The 18,299-nt window shown below is 36.8% G+C and overlaps 1 protein-coding gene across 5 annotated transcripts in view; it reads left to right on the top strand.

The window, feature by feature from the left end:
* LOC145690709 (uncharacterized) overlaps positions 1 to 18,299 on the top strand; it is a 174,852-nt gene that overhangs the window by 51,602 nt on the left and 104,951 nt on the right. The window lies entirely within an intron of this gene.

Here is an 18,299-nt window from a genome sequence, read left to right as displayed (position 1 = left end):
ACGCTATCAAATCGCAAGCAAAGTACGTTTCTATCGCATGAACGAAAATTCGGCCTAATTCGCACCCAAATTTGCTCTTGAAAATGTTAGGAAATTTTATGATTTGGTGAAGAAAAAGTCACGAAATTTCATTGTGGAATTTTAGTAGACACCCTGTTCTAGGATATATGTGACTAGCAGCGTTCACCCCGCTTCGCTGCGGTCACCCCGGAACGCAATAAACTTTGTTACTTAGATAATTTTTACTTTTTCGCTTTCAAGTGATATGATAAAAACCATAGAAGATTGCACTAATGTTAACATTATATCGCCTGTCATTTATGTTAACCCGCCCCGCTTCGCTGCGGTCACCCCAACCCGCCCCGCTTCGCTGCGGTCATCCCGGAACGCAATAAACTTTGTTACTTAGATAATTTTTACTTTTTCGCTTTCAAGTGATTTATAGCGCCTGTCAGTTATGTTAACCCGCCGAGTCACAGGGTCATGCGGGTTGCATATAAATACGTTTATTTTTATACCTATGATGAACTAATAACAAAGGATTTCTACGTATGGACACCTGAATGGTCAATTATCTCAAGACACTGGTAATTGAAAATTAAAGTGATATGATAAAAACCATCTAGGGTCCACATCCTAACAACCCCCCAAAAATGAAAGAAATCGGTTCAGCCGTATTAGCGTGATGAGCGTACAAAGGATTTTTTGTACGTATGGACACCTGATTGGTCAATTATCTCAAGACACTGGTAATTGAAAATTAAAGTGATATGATAAAAACCATCTAGGGTTCAAATCCTAACAACCCCCCAAAAATGAAAGAAATCGGTTCAGCCGTATTAGCGTGATGAGCGGACAAAGGATTTTGTGCGTTCTCTTTTATATATATAGATTGAACTCATCAAATAATTTCTTTAAATCTTGATATTCCTCATACAGAATCAAGGTGTCATCGGCATACCGAAAATATCTGATGTGAGGAAATTTTGGAAGAATGTTAGTTTCAAATATACTCAATACCAAATTTGAAAATATTGGGTAAAGAATATTTCCCATAGCCAATCCATTGTATTGTCGGAAGATAGTATCTTCAAATTGAAAAATAATTATTTCTCAAACAAAAAAACTATTAACTGAGAAATTAGTTGAATTTCATATGAGTTTATTTTATTGCCTTTTTTCTATAACTGCGAGGTTAGGGCCACAAGGTCCTCTCTTACACCTAACTAACAAAAAGTTGGAGACTATTTGATACACTCAAAAAATGCGATACATTGATTCACATTGCACACGGATATACATAAACACAAAACACACACATACACATACATGTTTACTAGGAACACAATATTAAAATAACTAATACAATACGAAACTATATAAATACGACAGTTGCAAAGAATCTTACAAAAGGTTTGTGTTATGTTTATCATAGACTGGGTATGTTAAGTAAACAGGTTCTGCTTTAGCAATTTTTTTTTCTAGGGCAAATTTTGATTTTGATTTCAAGTTTTTTTCATTAGAGGGTAAACTATTCCAGAGACAGATAGTAGTTGGCACAAATGATTTGCCGTATGTCTCTGTGCGATGTTTAGGAAGCAGCAAAGAATTACCTGCTCTCGTGACGCGGCTGTGACGGGCAATGAATTGATAATTATTGTTTAAATATGGAGGGGCCTTGTTTGTAACGATGATGAACACTTTTAATAAAATGTGATGTTTCCTCTGAAGGTAGAGCGGTAGCCAGCCAAGCCCATTGAATGACAGGGTAATATGGTCGTAGCAACGCAGATTAAAGATAAATCGAATGCATATGTTGTACATAGGTTCCAATTTAGCCGAAAGAGTAGTGATAGGTCATTATATACTACATCACAATAGTCAAGTATAGGAAGCAGAAGCGCCTGAATCAATTGAGTCTTTTGCTTTACTAAGAAAGTGTTTTAGTTTATTAAGAGTAAAATTTCTTGGTTGTATTAATTATGTTCGTTTCACGTCAGAGGATTATCCATTGTAGTACATAAATTTCTCACCTGCTAGCGTAATCTATTTGTGTGCCGTTAAGCATGATGGGAGGAAGCGTTAATACATCCAGTTCTGTAGAGAATGATTTTATTTGCTGAAAGAATGATTGCTTGCGTTTTTGCAGAGTTAAGCTGCAGCTAATGTTTGTTAGTCCATTCTGTTAAAGCCTGTAAGTATGGACAGGAGACCATGTAAAGTGTTGGTTCTAGTGCAGTATGGACAGAAGAATGTTTAAAATGCAAATAAACTTGCGGATCGATTGCGTAAAGTTGATATTTACATGTAAGAAGGACTGAGAAAATCTTAATATAAATACTAAAGAGTAATGGTCCCTCAATTTGTGTAAAGACGTTCTACTGCTGCAAGGCCAGGTCCACCGATATTAACGAGTACATTTCCACAACGTCAAAAAATGCTAAATGGATAGAATCCGCAGTGACAAAGGAATTCAAACATGCTTTTAATTCGAGGCTATTTTTAACAGCTTGTTTAAATAGAATGTTTGACACGAGTTTGGTGAAAATTCTAAAAAGTTGAATAACGAACAAAACTTTACTTCTTTGTTTAATTTCAACGAAACTAACCGAAGCATAACTCATTTACTGCCAATTTAGCGATTTTTCATGACACTTTTTTTCTTCAAGAATTTGCGTTAAGAATAATGATTTACTTTTCATTGTTTTGAGTACCCCACAAATACGCTAGAAAAAATGGGGATGGAAAACTATGTGCATTTTAATTCATTAAATTAGTACTACGACTGGTAACCTCCGGAAATCCTTGAGATTAAGTTCCAGTCCTTGACAGGGTTTCTTTAATATTAATCAGTATTATATTATAAATCATTTTTATAGCTGTTACTTTTTTTTACTACAATTTCAGTTAACTATCATTTAATTTATTATTAATTTTACATTATCTTTCAACAAGAAGACACATACATAATACAACCTAATGACATAATATGGTTATGATAGATGGCTCTTCACTGAAGCTTTCGCTTGTGAGTGAGAAACCATCTTCATAAAGTATATATGAGTGAAATTTTATAATTTTTTCCTCTTTTTTCTCTTTTTCTTTCTTCTCTCCTCCATTTTTTTTTTTAAATAAACCCCCCAGTAGTTGTAGATAAGCATATTTCAAGTGACGTTAGTCGATTATTTACTAATTTAATACATTAATTTAATACGTTAACGCTCTTAAGTCATCATTCTTTATTTCCTTTAACCAATTTGTTATTAGTATTTTTAATCTATGCATTTTTCCTTCTTCCCTAATTTCTTTTGGAGTATTATAAAGTTTCGGAGCCAAATAATATGTTTGATTTTGTGATATACCCTTATTTACTTTTATTGTTTCAAGGTCTTTTTGAGTTACTTTTCTTGTTCCATACCCATGATAAATTTTATTCCATTCATTTTCATGTTTTCTTACATAGAGTAGGACTGCTTTTATATATAATTTTTCAACAGTTAAGACTGAAAATTCTCTATACAGGTTTTCTAGACTGTCTTCTTTGTTTTTATTTAAACATATTCTATAATATTATTTTGCTGAACTTTTAAAGGTCTTATGTGCGTCTCATAGGCAGATCCCCAACTTAAGATACCATACTGTAATATATTTTGTGTTAGTGCATAATATACCATGCGTAAAACTTTTAATTCTAAACACTCTCTTAATTGTACAAATTTATACAGCAATTTTCTTAATGTCTTGGCTACATGTTGAATATGCGATGTCCACTTTAAATGTTTATCAATTTTCACTCCTAAATAATTTTGTTCAGTTACTTTATTTATTGTATTACAGTTACAGTCTAAAATATTAATACAGTTATGATATTTTAAGACAAAATTTTGTGGCTGTCCGGTTATTGTTTGTGAGAAAGCAATATAATTAGTTTTCGTTAAGTTTAGTACCAAGGAATTTTGTTCAAGACATTGTTTTACTTTCTTTACTGTTTTTTCCGCTTTTTTATAAGTTTCTTCCCACTTTTTCCTTGTTATTGTTATTGTGGTGTCGTCTGCAAAAGTTTGAATATAGCCATCAATGCCTATATTGTACAAATCATTTATATAAGTTATAAATAAAATTGGACCTAATACTGATCCTTGTGGCACTCCATAGCTAACGTGTGTTAAGTCACTCATAAAATTTCCAATTTTAACAGCTTGCAATCTATTATTTAAATAACTAGTAAACCACGAGAGTACTACACCTCTTACTCCATAATGTTCTAGCTTAGTTAACAATATATTATGAGATATTGTATCGAATGCTTTGGTTAAGTCCAAAAATATTGTTATTACTTTTTCATTATGATCCATGTAATTTATTTCCGTTAGTTTATAAATTGCATCAGATGTACTTCTCTCTTTTCTGAAACCAAACTGATTTAATGCAAGTATGTTATTAGTTTCAAGAAAGGAAACTAATCTCTTTTTAATACATTTTTCTAATATTTTAGCACAATTACTAAGTAGCGATATTGGTCTATAGTTATTGAGATCCTTTCTTGACCCTTTTTTATATACTGGTTTCACGAGTGCTAGTTTAAATTGATTAGGGAAAATACCTGTTTCTAAACTCATATTATATATATGCAACAGTGGTTTAGTTATTTCTTCTTTTACATTTTTCAATATTTTAGCAGTTATTTCATCTAGTCCTGGAGCCGATTTTGCTTTTAGTTGGTTTATATGAAATGAGATTTCTTGTTCAGTAATAGGCGTAAAAAACATACTATTTTTTGCTTTGTTTCCTAGATTTTCATTTATTTTGGTTAAATTTACATTTTTTACTAACCTTTCACCTATATTGCAGAAATATTTGTATAATGTGTCAACTACTTTATTATAATACCTTTATTAGTATAGTAGTAAAGTAGTAAATAATATATAAATAATACCTGTATTATGATTGACCCTTGCCCTAAAATTTATAATTCTAATGATTACTGCCTGTACTATAGCTATCAGAAATACACCTTAAAATTTGTAACAAATAACTCATGTTTTGTGAAATAAGAGTGAAAAGGGGAATCAAATTATTTTCACAATATAAAAAAAAATTACTTGCATGCAGAACATACGTCCGCCACATCTTTATTATCCTCTCTGTTGGTTGGAAGTGTTAATGCATTTTTTGTTTTAGTGCCATCAGATGAAATAAAGTTTAGGAGACTGCTTCGGTGCGTTGATTCTCTCTCCTATCGAGTCTCTTGTGCATTTCGTTTATTTGCTTCACTTTGATAAATACACTTCATCACTGATGCTTCTTCGAGTCATTAAAACTCTGCTTCGAATTCCTTTGGCATCATTAAACACAGGCAAACAAGGAAAACAGAACCTGCTTTAGTTGCAATTAAGTAAGGAAATGTAAACACACTATTGTTATACCCAGCTGCACTGTACGACTCTTCTGAATCGTGTTTCCCGCTCATCCAGCGATACAGTGCAACGTTGCCACATGGTCATTCATTGCAGTCTCCTTCCCTATTTTTTTCTCGTAGCGTAACCACAACTAGCTACTGATGAAATGATAATGATAATAATAATAATAATAATGCTCTCAGGGTTCCACAGGGTCCGATCTCAGTCTACTTTTATTTTTAATATTGGTGTTATTGGTGACAGGGAGCAATTTAGTAGACCTAACTTCAAAATTAAGAATAACGCAAGCAAGTAAAATTAGTATACTCACCAGCTCAGGCATCTCGCAAAACACCGATTTTAAATTCAATCGTTTCATCTGCACTGTCCGTGTCACTGTTACTTTCCTGATTGGCCCTGGGATTTCGCAAAGTACCTATTTCTAATTCAGCAGTTTCATCTGCAGTGTCCGTTTCACTACTACTTTTCGAATTAGGAGAATAATATACTACAACATCGTCATTTCCATCTACCATTTCAGTGTCACTGTCACTGTGAGAATCTTCCAATACACCCACACCTAAATCGCCACTTTCGTCGGTGTCACTGTCGCATTCCAAGTTGATAGTAACAGGATCATGATCAATTAATCCTTCACTCTCCCACATGCAATTTTCTAACCTTTTCACATGTTCAACATAGTTTTTCCACTGCTCCCTCCCTATTTTACTAATGCCTTCTTCCATGAGATGCAGCACCTCATTCGCTCCAAAATTCTTGTTTCCATTGGCATTGTGTTCTTTCACTGCACTCCAAACCATTTCTGTGAAGTTCAGCTCACAGTAAAAAGGTGGTAAACGTACAACTTCATGTCCAGCAGCTTTAGCCATCTCATCTAATACAAATTTTTCACAATATTTTGCTTTGTGTTTTTCTAAAATTTGTTGAAGCTCTACTTTGGTCATTGAAGGGTCCCAAGAGATGGATTTGTTTGTTGGCCAAATCTGGATTTCCTTTTTGGTGCTTGTTTTACTAGGAACTTTTTCAGCTTTGCGTGAGTGATAACTTGCATTATCAAATACCAAAACTGAATTTGGGGGCACGTTCGGTAAAAGCTGCTCTCTAAAATACTTTTCATAAACTTCAGCGTTCATTTCCTCATGGTAATCCCCACTCTTTTTTCTTCCTCCGAAACACCAGCTGCGCTCCAGGCACAAATCCATCTTCGGATCCTGCATGGACCAGAATAATTCTTTCCCCTTTCCCCCGTGGTTCTTTTAGACCTGTAGTAAGTCCTTCGCGTTGCGCTTGAGAGGCTGATTTGATTGTCGTGTCAACCCATCTTTTGGATTTTGTGTGACCCAAATTCGCTCATGTCAGTATAAATTATGTTCCTTCCGTCTTCTCTGGCTTTCTTGATTGCCCTCAAAAATCGGTGTCTTTAAGATACAATATCGTCTCTGTTATCAATCAACAAGGAGTTCTTCTTGTGTCTCATAAATTTAAACCCCATCTCCTTCAGAAGCTTGCGCAAAGTCCATGGTTCGATTTTGGAAAGTCCACCAACTTGATTTAATCGTTCACAAATTGTTACAATAGTGGGTAGTTCGTTTTCTCTGAAGAAAATATATATATATATGAACGTGTCTTCTGATAGCTGTTCTGGTAAAGTCGTCATAAATTTGTAGCCGGATTCTTCGTGTGTCATTTGGACGCTTTTTCCTCGGCGTTTGTAGTTTACCACCCCCATTAATAAATTCCTGTCTTATGTCATAAATAGTCGATATTGCAATACCAGTCGCATCGTGTGTATGTCTTACTGCCTCGGAAACTGAATTGCGGTTGTTGGGTTCATCCCGAAAATACGAATATACGTTAAGATCAAGTTCTTTTTCGCCACTTGTCAAAATATGTTTAGATTGTTTCAGGGGGGGGGGGGGGACAAGTCTGTTGTGATTTTCCATTTTGATAATATATCGAATTAGCCCAGAACTAAAAGCAGCGTTTAAATATAAATGTGGTAATAACCTTGTAAATATACCACTTAGAAAATAGTACTATTAATTCTGTAACTAAAATTCTATTTACCTATTTACACAATACTCACACGCACATGCATCACTAAAATAATACATAACGCACAGATTTTCATCTACGTCTGTATATGACGTCAATTACATACGAATTATCTTTTAAAGAACACGAAGATATAAACACTACAAAACTCAAGAGTAAGAAAAAAGAAAGATAAAAAGGAGGAATATGGTTGAGACGAGAGCAGCACCTCAAACAAAATGTCACCACACTTCAAAATAACAACAAAAGAAAAATAGAAAGCCAATGGTTGGTTTGTATAAAATTGGCAACACAACACCACCCTTCACGAGTTTCACTGCAAGTGTTGCTACCTCCTGAAAGCAAAACAATTTGCCGTCAGGTGAATAACCTCCTTCTTTTTGTTAATGAGTGTGTGTGGGGTGAAAAGGAAAACCAAACCGCATTCCACAAGAAACACGCAAAAATGTCATTTTTTCGACAAGATCTAAGAAAACGTTGTGAAATAAGTGTCAAACATGAAGGTGGCTTGATCATTGAAGAAGGTGTCATGGCCTTATGGTATGATGGATGTGTTGAGAAAATATCATAGGGGGAATTAAGAAGAAATTTCAGAACTGATGAAAGATTACAATTCTATAGGTTTAATAGAAAGTTAATTACTGAGCTTGTGTTTAATAACAAACGTACTCTTTATTTACCCGAACTTGATATTTTAAGTAGGCCCGATTTCTGCACTAAAGCGAGGGGGCACGGTAGCAGTGGTACTCATTTCTGGTTCAAAAGGTCCCGGGTTAGCTTCCCGGCCTCGCCATGTGAGTTTGTGATGGACAACATTGTGCTCTTGTCTCTGATATGGTCTGAGCTGCTAAAAAGGGACGTTACACCCACACCGATTTAATTTTTTGCACCAAAGTGAAGTGTTTCGGTACCTTTTCCGCCAAAGATACGAAGCCTACGTGAAGGAAATAGTAGCGAAGTTCGCTCACATAAACCCAGTATGCGAATTAACGGGGTGGATCAGGAGAATTTCTCCCCTTGTTGTGCTGGATGATAAGTTTTGGATGTCCCTATGTTATCTAATTTGAAGTACAGTGTATCTCCCCCAGAGTACAATGTCCCTTAGTTCGCACACTGCATAAACCAGATTTAGAGAGTGAAGCGAGTTAATTGTGAGACCACCTGAAGCTACCTAAAAACCAGAAGCTCTCAAGTCACATAATAATAATAATAATAATAATAATAATAATAATAATAATAATAATAATAATAATGTTTTTATTAGGGACAAACGGCTACAGCCACAAAGTGCCCCAAGAGAGATTATACAAATATAGGGCGCTTACATTTAAACATAACATAAAAATGAAACATGAAAAAAAAAAAAAAAAAAAAGCAATGGCTATTATAGATGAACTTACAATAAAAATCATAATGAAAAAACAAACATAATTATCATCTCAAGTACATCTCAAACAAAGTACACCCAGTCATGAGACTAAAATAATAACATATTGATATGAGTATACAATAGGGAAAAATGTATATAACATTAAAAAGGAACACACATATAGACATAAAGTTACAAATGAAAATACATGAAAATCATAAAAAAATATAAGCGTAATTTTCAAATCAATTGACACCTTAATTAAAGTACACTCATTATAATAGTAAAGTACACTATAATAATAATAATAATAATAATGGGTTGCCCTGTAGCTCAGTCGGTACAGTGACCGACTGTCAATCTTCATCTTTTAGTTTCATTTTCAGGGGCTAGGAGCTATGCAGACACGGGACCCATAGTTTAAATTGGGATCCGAACCACTTCGGTTTTTGAATCCCCAACTATTAAGCTGACAGCGGGAAACGAATCCGCGACCACGCGCATCCAAGGCGAGCGCTCTAGCGATGAGGCTACAGGGAAGCAATTAATGTGTCGAATAAGGGGTACTTGAAAGTGAAGGGAGTCGTGACACCGCAGGTCACCACGTGATATCTCAGTTCAGTGGTAGGCAAATGCCTCTAAAGGTTACTGAACCACCGATGTATTAATAATAATAATAATTATTATTATTATTATTATGTCAGGGCAATCAAGTGAATGTATAAGTGTCATTTCCCAATAAATCAATCCTATAACGCGGGTATGTTGATAAGTGCATTTGGATTAGAACAACATTTCATAGATATTTGTACAATTGCACTTCCTTATTGCAAGATTGCATTTTTTAAAAATATACTGCCCTTCAATTCGGCACTTGTCGGCATTGTCAATACATAATAATTACATTTCAGAGACGGCGGATCGACGCGTAATAGCTTGACGGTCGTTGCCTACACCGACAAATGTTTTATTGACAAAATTCGAAGATTCATGGTGACCGTTGAAAAAGCAAAGACGAAAGTGTGAAACTCCCTGAGATATTCGACTACACAACCATTTCCGTACATATAAGAGTATTTGGATACACTGGCAGGGTGTCTATCGGTCACAAATGTCACGAAAAAGTCAGGAAATCAGAAAGCGGTCATGAAAGTCACGAAAAATCACGAAATTTAGCTTTTGGGTCAGGAATTTTTTGTAACTGCACAAATGTATGTACAGATAAGAAAGTTTTGTTCTATAAAACGTCAAAATTCACCACCAAAAATGTCTATGGTCGGCTTTAGACGCTACCAAATCGCAAGCAAAGTACGTTTCTATTGCATGGATGAAAATTTGGCCTAATTCGCTCTTGAAAATGTTAGGAAATTTTATGATTTGGTTAAAAAAAAAAAGTCAGGAAAAAGTCACGAAATTTCATTTTGGAAGTTTAGTAGACACCGTGACTGGCCGAAAGAAGCATACTTCCTCGGCTCATTTCGTTGTTGTTTACCGAGAACAGCCGATCCACTATGATCACGAACACCAGAACGGTATAACTCTCAAAGTTTCTGCCTTTTCCTCCGCTCCAGGAATCAGCACAATCATCTTCATTCTTTTCCGCAACCAGCATATAGCCACTCTCTTCAGTATGAGTCATCGACCCCATAGTACAAGCACAGGAGAGTAGGCTTGTAAAGAAAGCAACTTTGAAACAAAGTACTTTTAATTAAGTTTCTTTTTCATTAGTATATTATAAATAAGGGGCTCATCATGAAAAATGTTATCTTTATGATGGAGCACTGGAGCACTCTCTTAATATTTTTTAAAAAATCTTTAAATTATATAGGAATGTTTAAACATAAGAACATTACTGAATCGCTTCTGCAATTGACCCAAGAGCTCTTGCTTGAGTATAGAAGGCGCACCCGGATGATAGCCAGTCGGGAGACTTTGAATTTAACATAAAGAAGCCGTCATAAAGTTTGCTGACCCTTCGGAAGCAGAAAATAACGTTGCCATACGTTGTGCCTTCCTTTCCCTCGCCCTCTTTTCTCTCTCCCTCTCTTTCTCTTCCATCCATGTGTCTGTGTGTGGGGGGGAAGATAAAGAGTTTGTGTGCTTGCCTTTCTCTAATATAATATAAAACAACAAAAAATAAACATGAAATAGTTTGTTTAATGAGAACAACATTTGAGTAATGACTTATCATTATTGGATTCCGTTACTGGGATCATAATTGTCACCATCATCATCGTCGTCGTCCGCAGCATGACAAATCTCGCCTTATCTGTTAAAGCTGCATAATATGCCACCTCTATTTCCATTGTTTTCCGCACGCATTTGCTCCAAAATCCTTTATTAATTTCATCTGAACACTTCCGTAAAGTGTTACAGAAACTAGCGCTAAGGGAAGGAGTAACATTACTTTTCCTCATTTTGTGTTTTGAGTTCACACCACTTCAATGGGATTTATAAGTTCTAGTAATACAATTTTGATTGGTACTGGATTTAGGATAGGGATATTAGATTCATTCATAAATTATATGATTTTAGGCTTGGAGTTGCTCGTGTAGGAATTTTGATAACCTGCCTGGAATGGTAACTAGCATTATCGAGAACTATAGAGTATTTTCTATCACTTCTAAGATTATTCATAAGAGAATGTTGGAACCAATTCTCAAAAATAATAGAATTCATCATGACAGTCTGCTTTCGCATCCATGATGTTTTTTCCTGAAAGATAAAGACAATTTGGCACTCACCTTTCCTCTCCCCCTGCGTGAAGAATCATGATTCTTTTTCCACGTAACACTGGTTGTATTAAGCATACAACCTCAGTTCCATCGTCCCATCCCTTCACTGTATCATGCTAGTCAAACACATTTCATCCAAATACAACACATCATAGCCTGCAGATTGTAATTGGTTAAGTCTGTGAATATACTTTTATCTCCAGGCGATGATCCTCGAAGATTCCATTATCACTTGCCTTTTATTGAGTGTGCGGAAACGAAATCCAAGAGACTTTGCAATATGTCTCAGCGTAATTTCTCGATATTGAAAGTCTGCAGTCGTTTGTACACGTGAAAGCAACTCGCGAATTGTTGGAAGTTGACTTTTTTCATAAAAAGTATATATATATTTCTCTCCTGATTAACTCGCATTGAAACTGGTCAAGCTTTTCGAAACGAACTTTGTTGCCCTTTTTCTTTTGTGTAAGAGGGCCTCTTTGGATAATTTTACTTAGTCTATTTACTTCTAGAACTCGCGCCGTCTCGGTAATGGATCCTTTTTTTAAATTTATTTTTAACGACATAGTCATGAACATTGCATACCAGTGTTTTACACTGTTTGCAAAGCTCGTGTAAAACTAGCAGAAGAGCTATTGCCACTGGTGCTAGGTGTCACACTACTATCACCGCTATCTTCGTTATTAATATTAGGACTCGCTTGTCCGCACGGTTCGTTATTCATTTCAAGAGCTGGTTCCTCATGGAATTCATTGTTTCTTTCTGCACTGGATTCCTTCTTGCCAAAGTCTCCACATGGTTTAAACCACACTAAAAAAATCACAAACTCAGTATCATCCAGAATAACTAACACTAATTATTATTACTTCCAGTAAGAATACACGCTAACAAACTACTTTTTCTCACTTTCTAAACTTAGCAATTGAAGAAATATCGGTTACACAAATCTATTGCGATTCCCTTTCAAAATGGAAGCGTTCAACTTGAGAGCGTATGTCAAGCTGTTTTCCTTTTAAGAGAAAGAAGGAAAGAAAAAGGATCATTGACAAACATTTGGTAACAGTTTGGGTTCAGTTTATTGCCTATCAGTTAGTTTTCAAGGGGGAGAAAAAACAAACAGGACAGTATGAAAAGAAACCACACATGGGACCGGTTTCCGTTTGTAGGCAAGTGGTTGCCTTTAGAACTAGGCTACAGTACTTTAAATTTTCCCGGGCTTTCTTTCATAATTGAAGCATTTGCTGTAACAATTGCTAACAAAACCAATGAGGATGTTACACCACTAGATTGCATTTGGTTCGTTACAACTGTCAGAGGATGCAGAAGTCATAATGTCAACATATGACTTCTGTTAAGTTCACACTATAATTGTTTTCAATGTTCTTTGAAAGCTTTGAATTGAAGCTTGATACCAATTCCTTGACACTTTCTAAGATTTCTTGAAAATAAAAATTTTAAAATGAGAAAAAGTATCACACAAAAGATAACGTAAAAATACAACAGTGCTTATTTGTTTTCCAGAAAGTAATAAAATTGCAAATTTTGATATTTTAAACTCAAAGTGAAGTTAACATGTGTTATTTCCAATCTGTCTAACCAATTAATAGGTTAATATTGACGAAACAATCAGTCAAATATAAATAAATATAGTCAAAATTAATATTGAATATCACGATCTACTATTTTGGAAGGAGGGGATATGTTCATTAGTAAACAAGCATTACGTAGTTTGAATTTTTAATTAATTTTGTACATGACCTAAAGAAGCATACATAGCGTACTGTCGTGGCAAAAGTAGGTATATTTAAGTTTAGATTAAGTAAAAGAAAAGAAAAAATCTGTAGGCTTGCATAAAAGCATACTTTTTCCCACGACAGTAGCATAACATCTCATATTACATTACAAACAGTGGGGCGCTACTCCTGGACGATTAGTATGTTACCGTCGCATTTGCACTAGAGCAAATGTAAGGATGCATATACCTTAGATGCGCAGAGGGCGCGTGGAGTGGTGAGGTGGTTTCCAATAGTTTTTGAAATAAGAATCAAGGTTTATAAATGTTTCCTATATATTTTATAAAATTATCTTTGGGTATCGGATACAGACTGTGCAGGTACAATAATGTAGGTAGAATACTTATCACGATATCCAGCCGCCCATTGCACTTCACTAAAAACTGAGTCTACAATTCTTGTCGCACTCGTGTTTCACTCCATGCTATGCGGTACTTCATCTTCTCAGAGCCTGATCTCCGGAGCCCTTCGGTGCGGGTTCCGACCCGGCTGCTGCTGCTGTTGTCCTCTCGGGTCCCACGTGAAGAAGGCTCTCCTCCTCTCTCTAAAGTATATAGCCCCTTGGCCGGATTCTGCGCTGCCACCTGCCGGGAAAACTGGGAACCATCCAAAGACGTTTCAAAAAGCAGAGGACGATGTGGTGGCGCTGACTGCCACATGTGGTGCTCCGGTGCGAATACTTGGAGGCGAACTCACGAAGGCTGAAGACTCAGGGAATTCCAGCTGAAATGCGCATGAAAGTAAACAAGGATTAGAAATCTGATGCCTAATAATGCTGTAACACATAGCGAGATCGTGTTATGCTCTTGATTAATTTTGTTGCGTGCTTTTTTTTTTACCCAAGATCTGAGGAGCACTTGCACATTCACAAATGGGTCCAGTTCATCAGCAACTGAAGAACAATGAAATACAGAACCACACAATATATATACTTGATGGTAATTTCAGTTCGATGCTAATTTTTAGTTTGAAGAGGCAGTCCAATGAAGCATGTTGGGACTGGTTAATAAACAGTATTTCTATTCACACACTTAATAGTAATTCCAGTTCAAAAAATAGTAAAGGCTTCGAAACTTGTTAATATACAGTACTTTCATCCACCTAGAGTATACACTGTAAAAGATAATTCCAGTCCAACTAGGCAGTTCAGGGGAGCGTTTCTGAACTGGTTATTATACAGTACTTCTATTTGCACAGAATATGCACTTAGGAAAGGCACTTCCAGTTCAAAGAGGCACTTGTGTGTTTTAATAAAAACAATTACATTTTTTTTTTTTTTCTCACATCTCTGCTCGGGAAGCTGGATGTTTGGGGAAATCTAGGGTGTAGGAGAACAGGAAGACGCGTCTGTTCCGGTGTCATCCTGTATCGTAAGTTTCTCTTTTAGTTTACAGGCATCATTGTCATTGAGGTGATGGAGAGCAATTTTGCGCCAAGTTTCCTTTGTTTGCGGAGTTGGCAGCCACAATTTTAAATTTTCAATAGAATGAACCCCAATCGATTTACCGGATAGAGGATCCCGAAGTTCAAATACCTTCTGCCCTACTGGTTTAGTGCAAATGTATGGTCCCCGGTACAAATCAACAAACCTTGAGAACCTTTTTATCAATCAAGTTACTAATGGGGTGAGTCTGTATCGAACGCCTTTTGCTTTCGCCTTCGTTGATTTTATCATTTCTGCGTTTCAATAAGTTCTTTCTACGCAAGTCTACCATTACAAGTTTCTTTTTCCAATCCTGCAACTTGTCTTCCGCCGTTTTCTCGGTCTAATGAACAGCAAATTCCTTTTCTGTACTACTGGTGGGATCAATGTTAAGATGCAGTTAGATCGGTGAAAGACCTAATGAAGCAGAAATAGAGTGATTGAGTAATCTAACAATTTGAGACACGAACATCGGCCAGTCTGCGTACTTTTCTGAACAAAAAAGGCGGAACGATCGCGAAATGTTGGAATGCTCGCATTCAACGAGGCTAGATTTCGGATGGAAGGGGTTGCAGTGCTTTATTTTAACGCCATACTTGGTCATAGCTTCCTTGAATCGTTTAGATGTAAATTGCGTACCTTTGTCGCTGACTACTGAAGAAGGTACTCCTAAATGATCGAAATAATTTTCAAGGCATTTAATAATTGAAGCGCTCGTGGCGACCGTGAGGCAGTATGCTTGAAGATACCGTGTGAAACATCAAGAACAGTTAACAGAAACTTTTCTCTCTTAGGTCCCCTAGGCAGAGGCCCATATAAATCACATGATAATAGTTCACCTTTCCGTGTCGCAGTGACAGATTGCATAGGTGAATAAATAGGTGTTTTATGTGATTTGGTCCTCATGCAGACTTGGCAGTCCCTTGTATGGTTGCGTATGTCTCTATTCATGTAGGGGCAGTGAAACACTCTAGAAATTAACAACAGGTACTTGTCCCTACCAAAGTGACCCATTTCATTGTGATACTTGTCAGGTATCTTCGGAATGTACTTCGAGAGCACACACATACGCCAACGATTCGGGAAATGAAAATCACGAATCTGCAATATTCCGTTCTCTACACGATATAAATCTTTCCACTTTCTGCTACCAGGAGGATAACTAACGTCAGCATTGTTACTTTGACTATCATCATTACAGTCATTTTCTAGATAAGAAAGAACTAAAGAAAATTCATCTAACCGTTGTTGTTTCACCAAATCCTCTACTGAAATATCTGTCACGTCGGTTCGCAAAGTCTGCAGTGCGTGAGTACGCACAATTTTGTGCTCAGGCGACATTAAAACACGAGTTAATGCATCAGGGTTCTTATTCTTGGGCCCAGGTATGTATTCAATCTTGCAATCAAAGCGCTGTAGTTGCAGAGACCAACGTAGCAATCTATTATTTCAATGACGTATCTTTTGCAGATAGACGAGACTCTTATGATCACACCTAATAACAAATGGTTGACCCTCGAGATAAGATTCCCATTTCTTCACAGTGTATACTATACTAAGGCATTCGAGTTCCGTTATAGTGTAACGAGTTTCACAATCAGATAGAGTACGGCTCAAATATTCAATCACGCGCTTTTCTTCCCCCTCATATTGGTAAAGTACGGCTCCAATTGCACGTGGATTTGCATCACTCGGTAAATAGAAGACTTTCGAAAAGTCAGGGAAAGATAGCATCACGTCTTTGATGACTTCTTTCTTTAGAGTCGAAAGCGCACTATCGTGTTATCACGATATCCAGCCGCTCATTGCACTTCACTAAAAACTGAGTCTACAATTCTTGTCGCACTCGTGTTTCACTCCATGCTATGCGGTACTTCATCTTCTCAGAGCCTGATCTCCGGAGCCCTTCGGTGCGGGTTCCGACCCGGCTGCTGCCTTTGGCGTGGGAGACCCGGGTTCAATTCCCGGCGGGAGCTCATGTGGTTCGGATTCCACGTCTCATATAGCCTCGCTGCTGAACGGGACGCTAAACTAAAATCACCTCACCGACCCGGCTGCTGCTGCTACTGTTGTCCTCTCGGTTCCCACGTGAAGAAGAAGGCTCTCCTCCTCTCTCTAAAATATATAGCCCCTTTGCCGGACTCTGCGCTGCCACCTGCCGGGAAAACGGAACCATCCAATGACGTTTCAGAAAGCATAGGACGATGTGGTGGCGCTGACCACCACAAGTTCTGGCAACAATCCGGAACTAAATGGAAGCACTCGCTAAGGATAGGATGGATTAACGAGTCCGAAACCTATGTCCATAGTCGAAATTACAATTCAGGATCTCAATCGTCGTTCATAACATCACCAAAGACATAGTCTTGAGAACCTCTTCATTGGTTAACACAATTTCAGTCAAGGCCTTAATAGTTTCCTTAGGCATCGCTCCACACGAACCAATTATAACTGGTAAGACCTTGAATTCCTTATCCGGATCGAAATACGTGGCTATCTTGATACTTCGCCTGTTTCTCCCTGGCCGCACACCTCATGCTGTCCCCATCTTCATACCGTAGCGATACATCTTCTTCCAGTCTCTAGAATTAAGTCAGGTTCAACCTCTCACATTCAACTTGTAGTGTATTCTCGTGATAGACGACGAATCCCTTATCCACACAATGGTTATGGATTAAGGTAATCAACTCGTCGTGCCGGCAAATTATTCTTTCTTCATGGCAAAAACATTCACCAACTACATGCCCTACATTTTCCAAAGGTGCATGGCATAGCCTACAAGAAACATCGTTGACTAATCCAGCTCGATGCAATACTGTCCTTACTCTTACGGTGTTAGTTTGGAGTTGAAGCGCGTCAATAAACCGATTGTCCGTCATGTACAAATCATCTTGCAGGAAACAATTCCCGATCTTTGATCCTCGAAACGCGTACACCCCTTTACCCTGGGATTCTAACTTCGACCATTCCTCCACGTATCTGTCTTTCTTTCTGTCACGCTGGCACTGAAAAAATTGATAAATTACCAAAACGTAGCACTGTTCTCATTTCCTATAATCATCACTTAGAAATGCTAAAAAGGCGGAAACAACCTTAGAGACAGACGGATCGAAAAAAATCGTTCGACCAGTTTTCATGAGAATCCGGGTTCAAATCTAGTCTGAGTGACTGAGATATTGTATGATATAAATCTTGAAGGAGAATTGTTTAGTTCTAAAACATTAACAAAATAAACAAATGAAGGGCTCGGTGCAATAAGGAGCTAACCCTCAAAAAGTTGTTTCCGAGATAATAGCTTTTGAAAGTTTGAAAAAATCCATAAATCGGAATTATTATTTTTATGTTGTGCAGTTCATTCGAAAAGCTTCACTAAAGTTTCTAGTTTATATAAAGACATACAATTATGTACAATTAAAATGAAAAGAGGTTGAATTTGTTCTTTTTGTAATTCAATATTACTCATTGTTGGTTAGCTCCTTATTGCATCAGAACTTTAGGAGTCAGTTC

Source organism: Thermobia domestica, chromosome 7 (genome assembly GCF_964235325.1).
Source record: "Thermobia domestica chromosome 7, izTheDome1.hap1.1, whole genome shotgun sequence".
NCBI lineage: Eukaryota > Metazoa > Arthropoda > Insecta > Zygentoma > Lepismatidae > Thermobia > Thermobia domestica.
The sequence above is the reverse complement of the archived record's forward strand: the minus strand, read 5'-3'. Positions and strand labels throughout refer to the sequence as shown.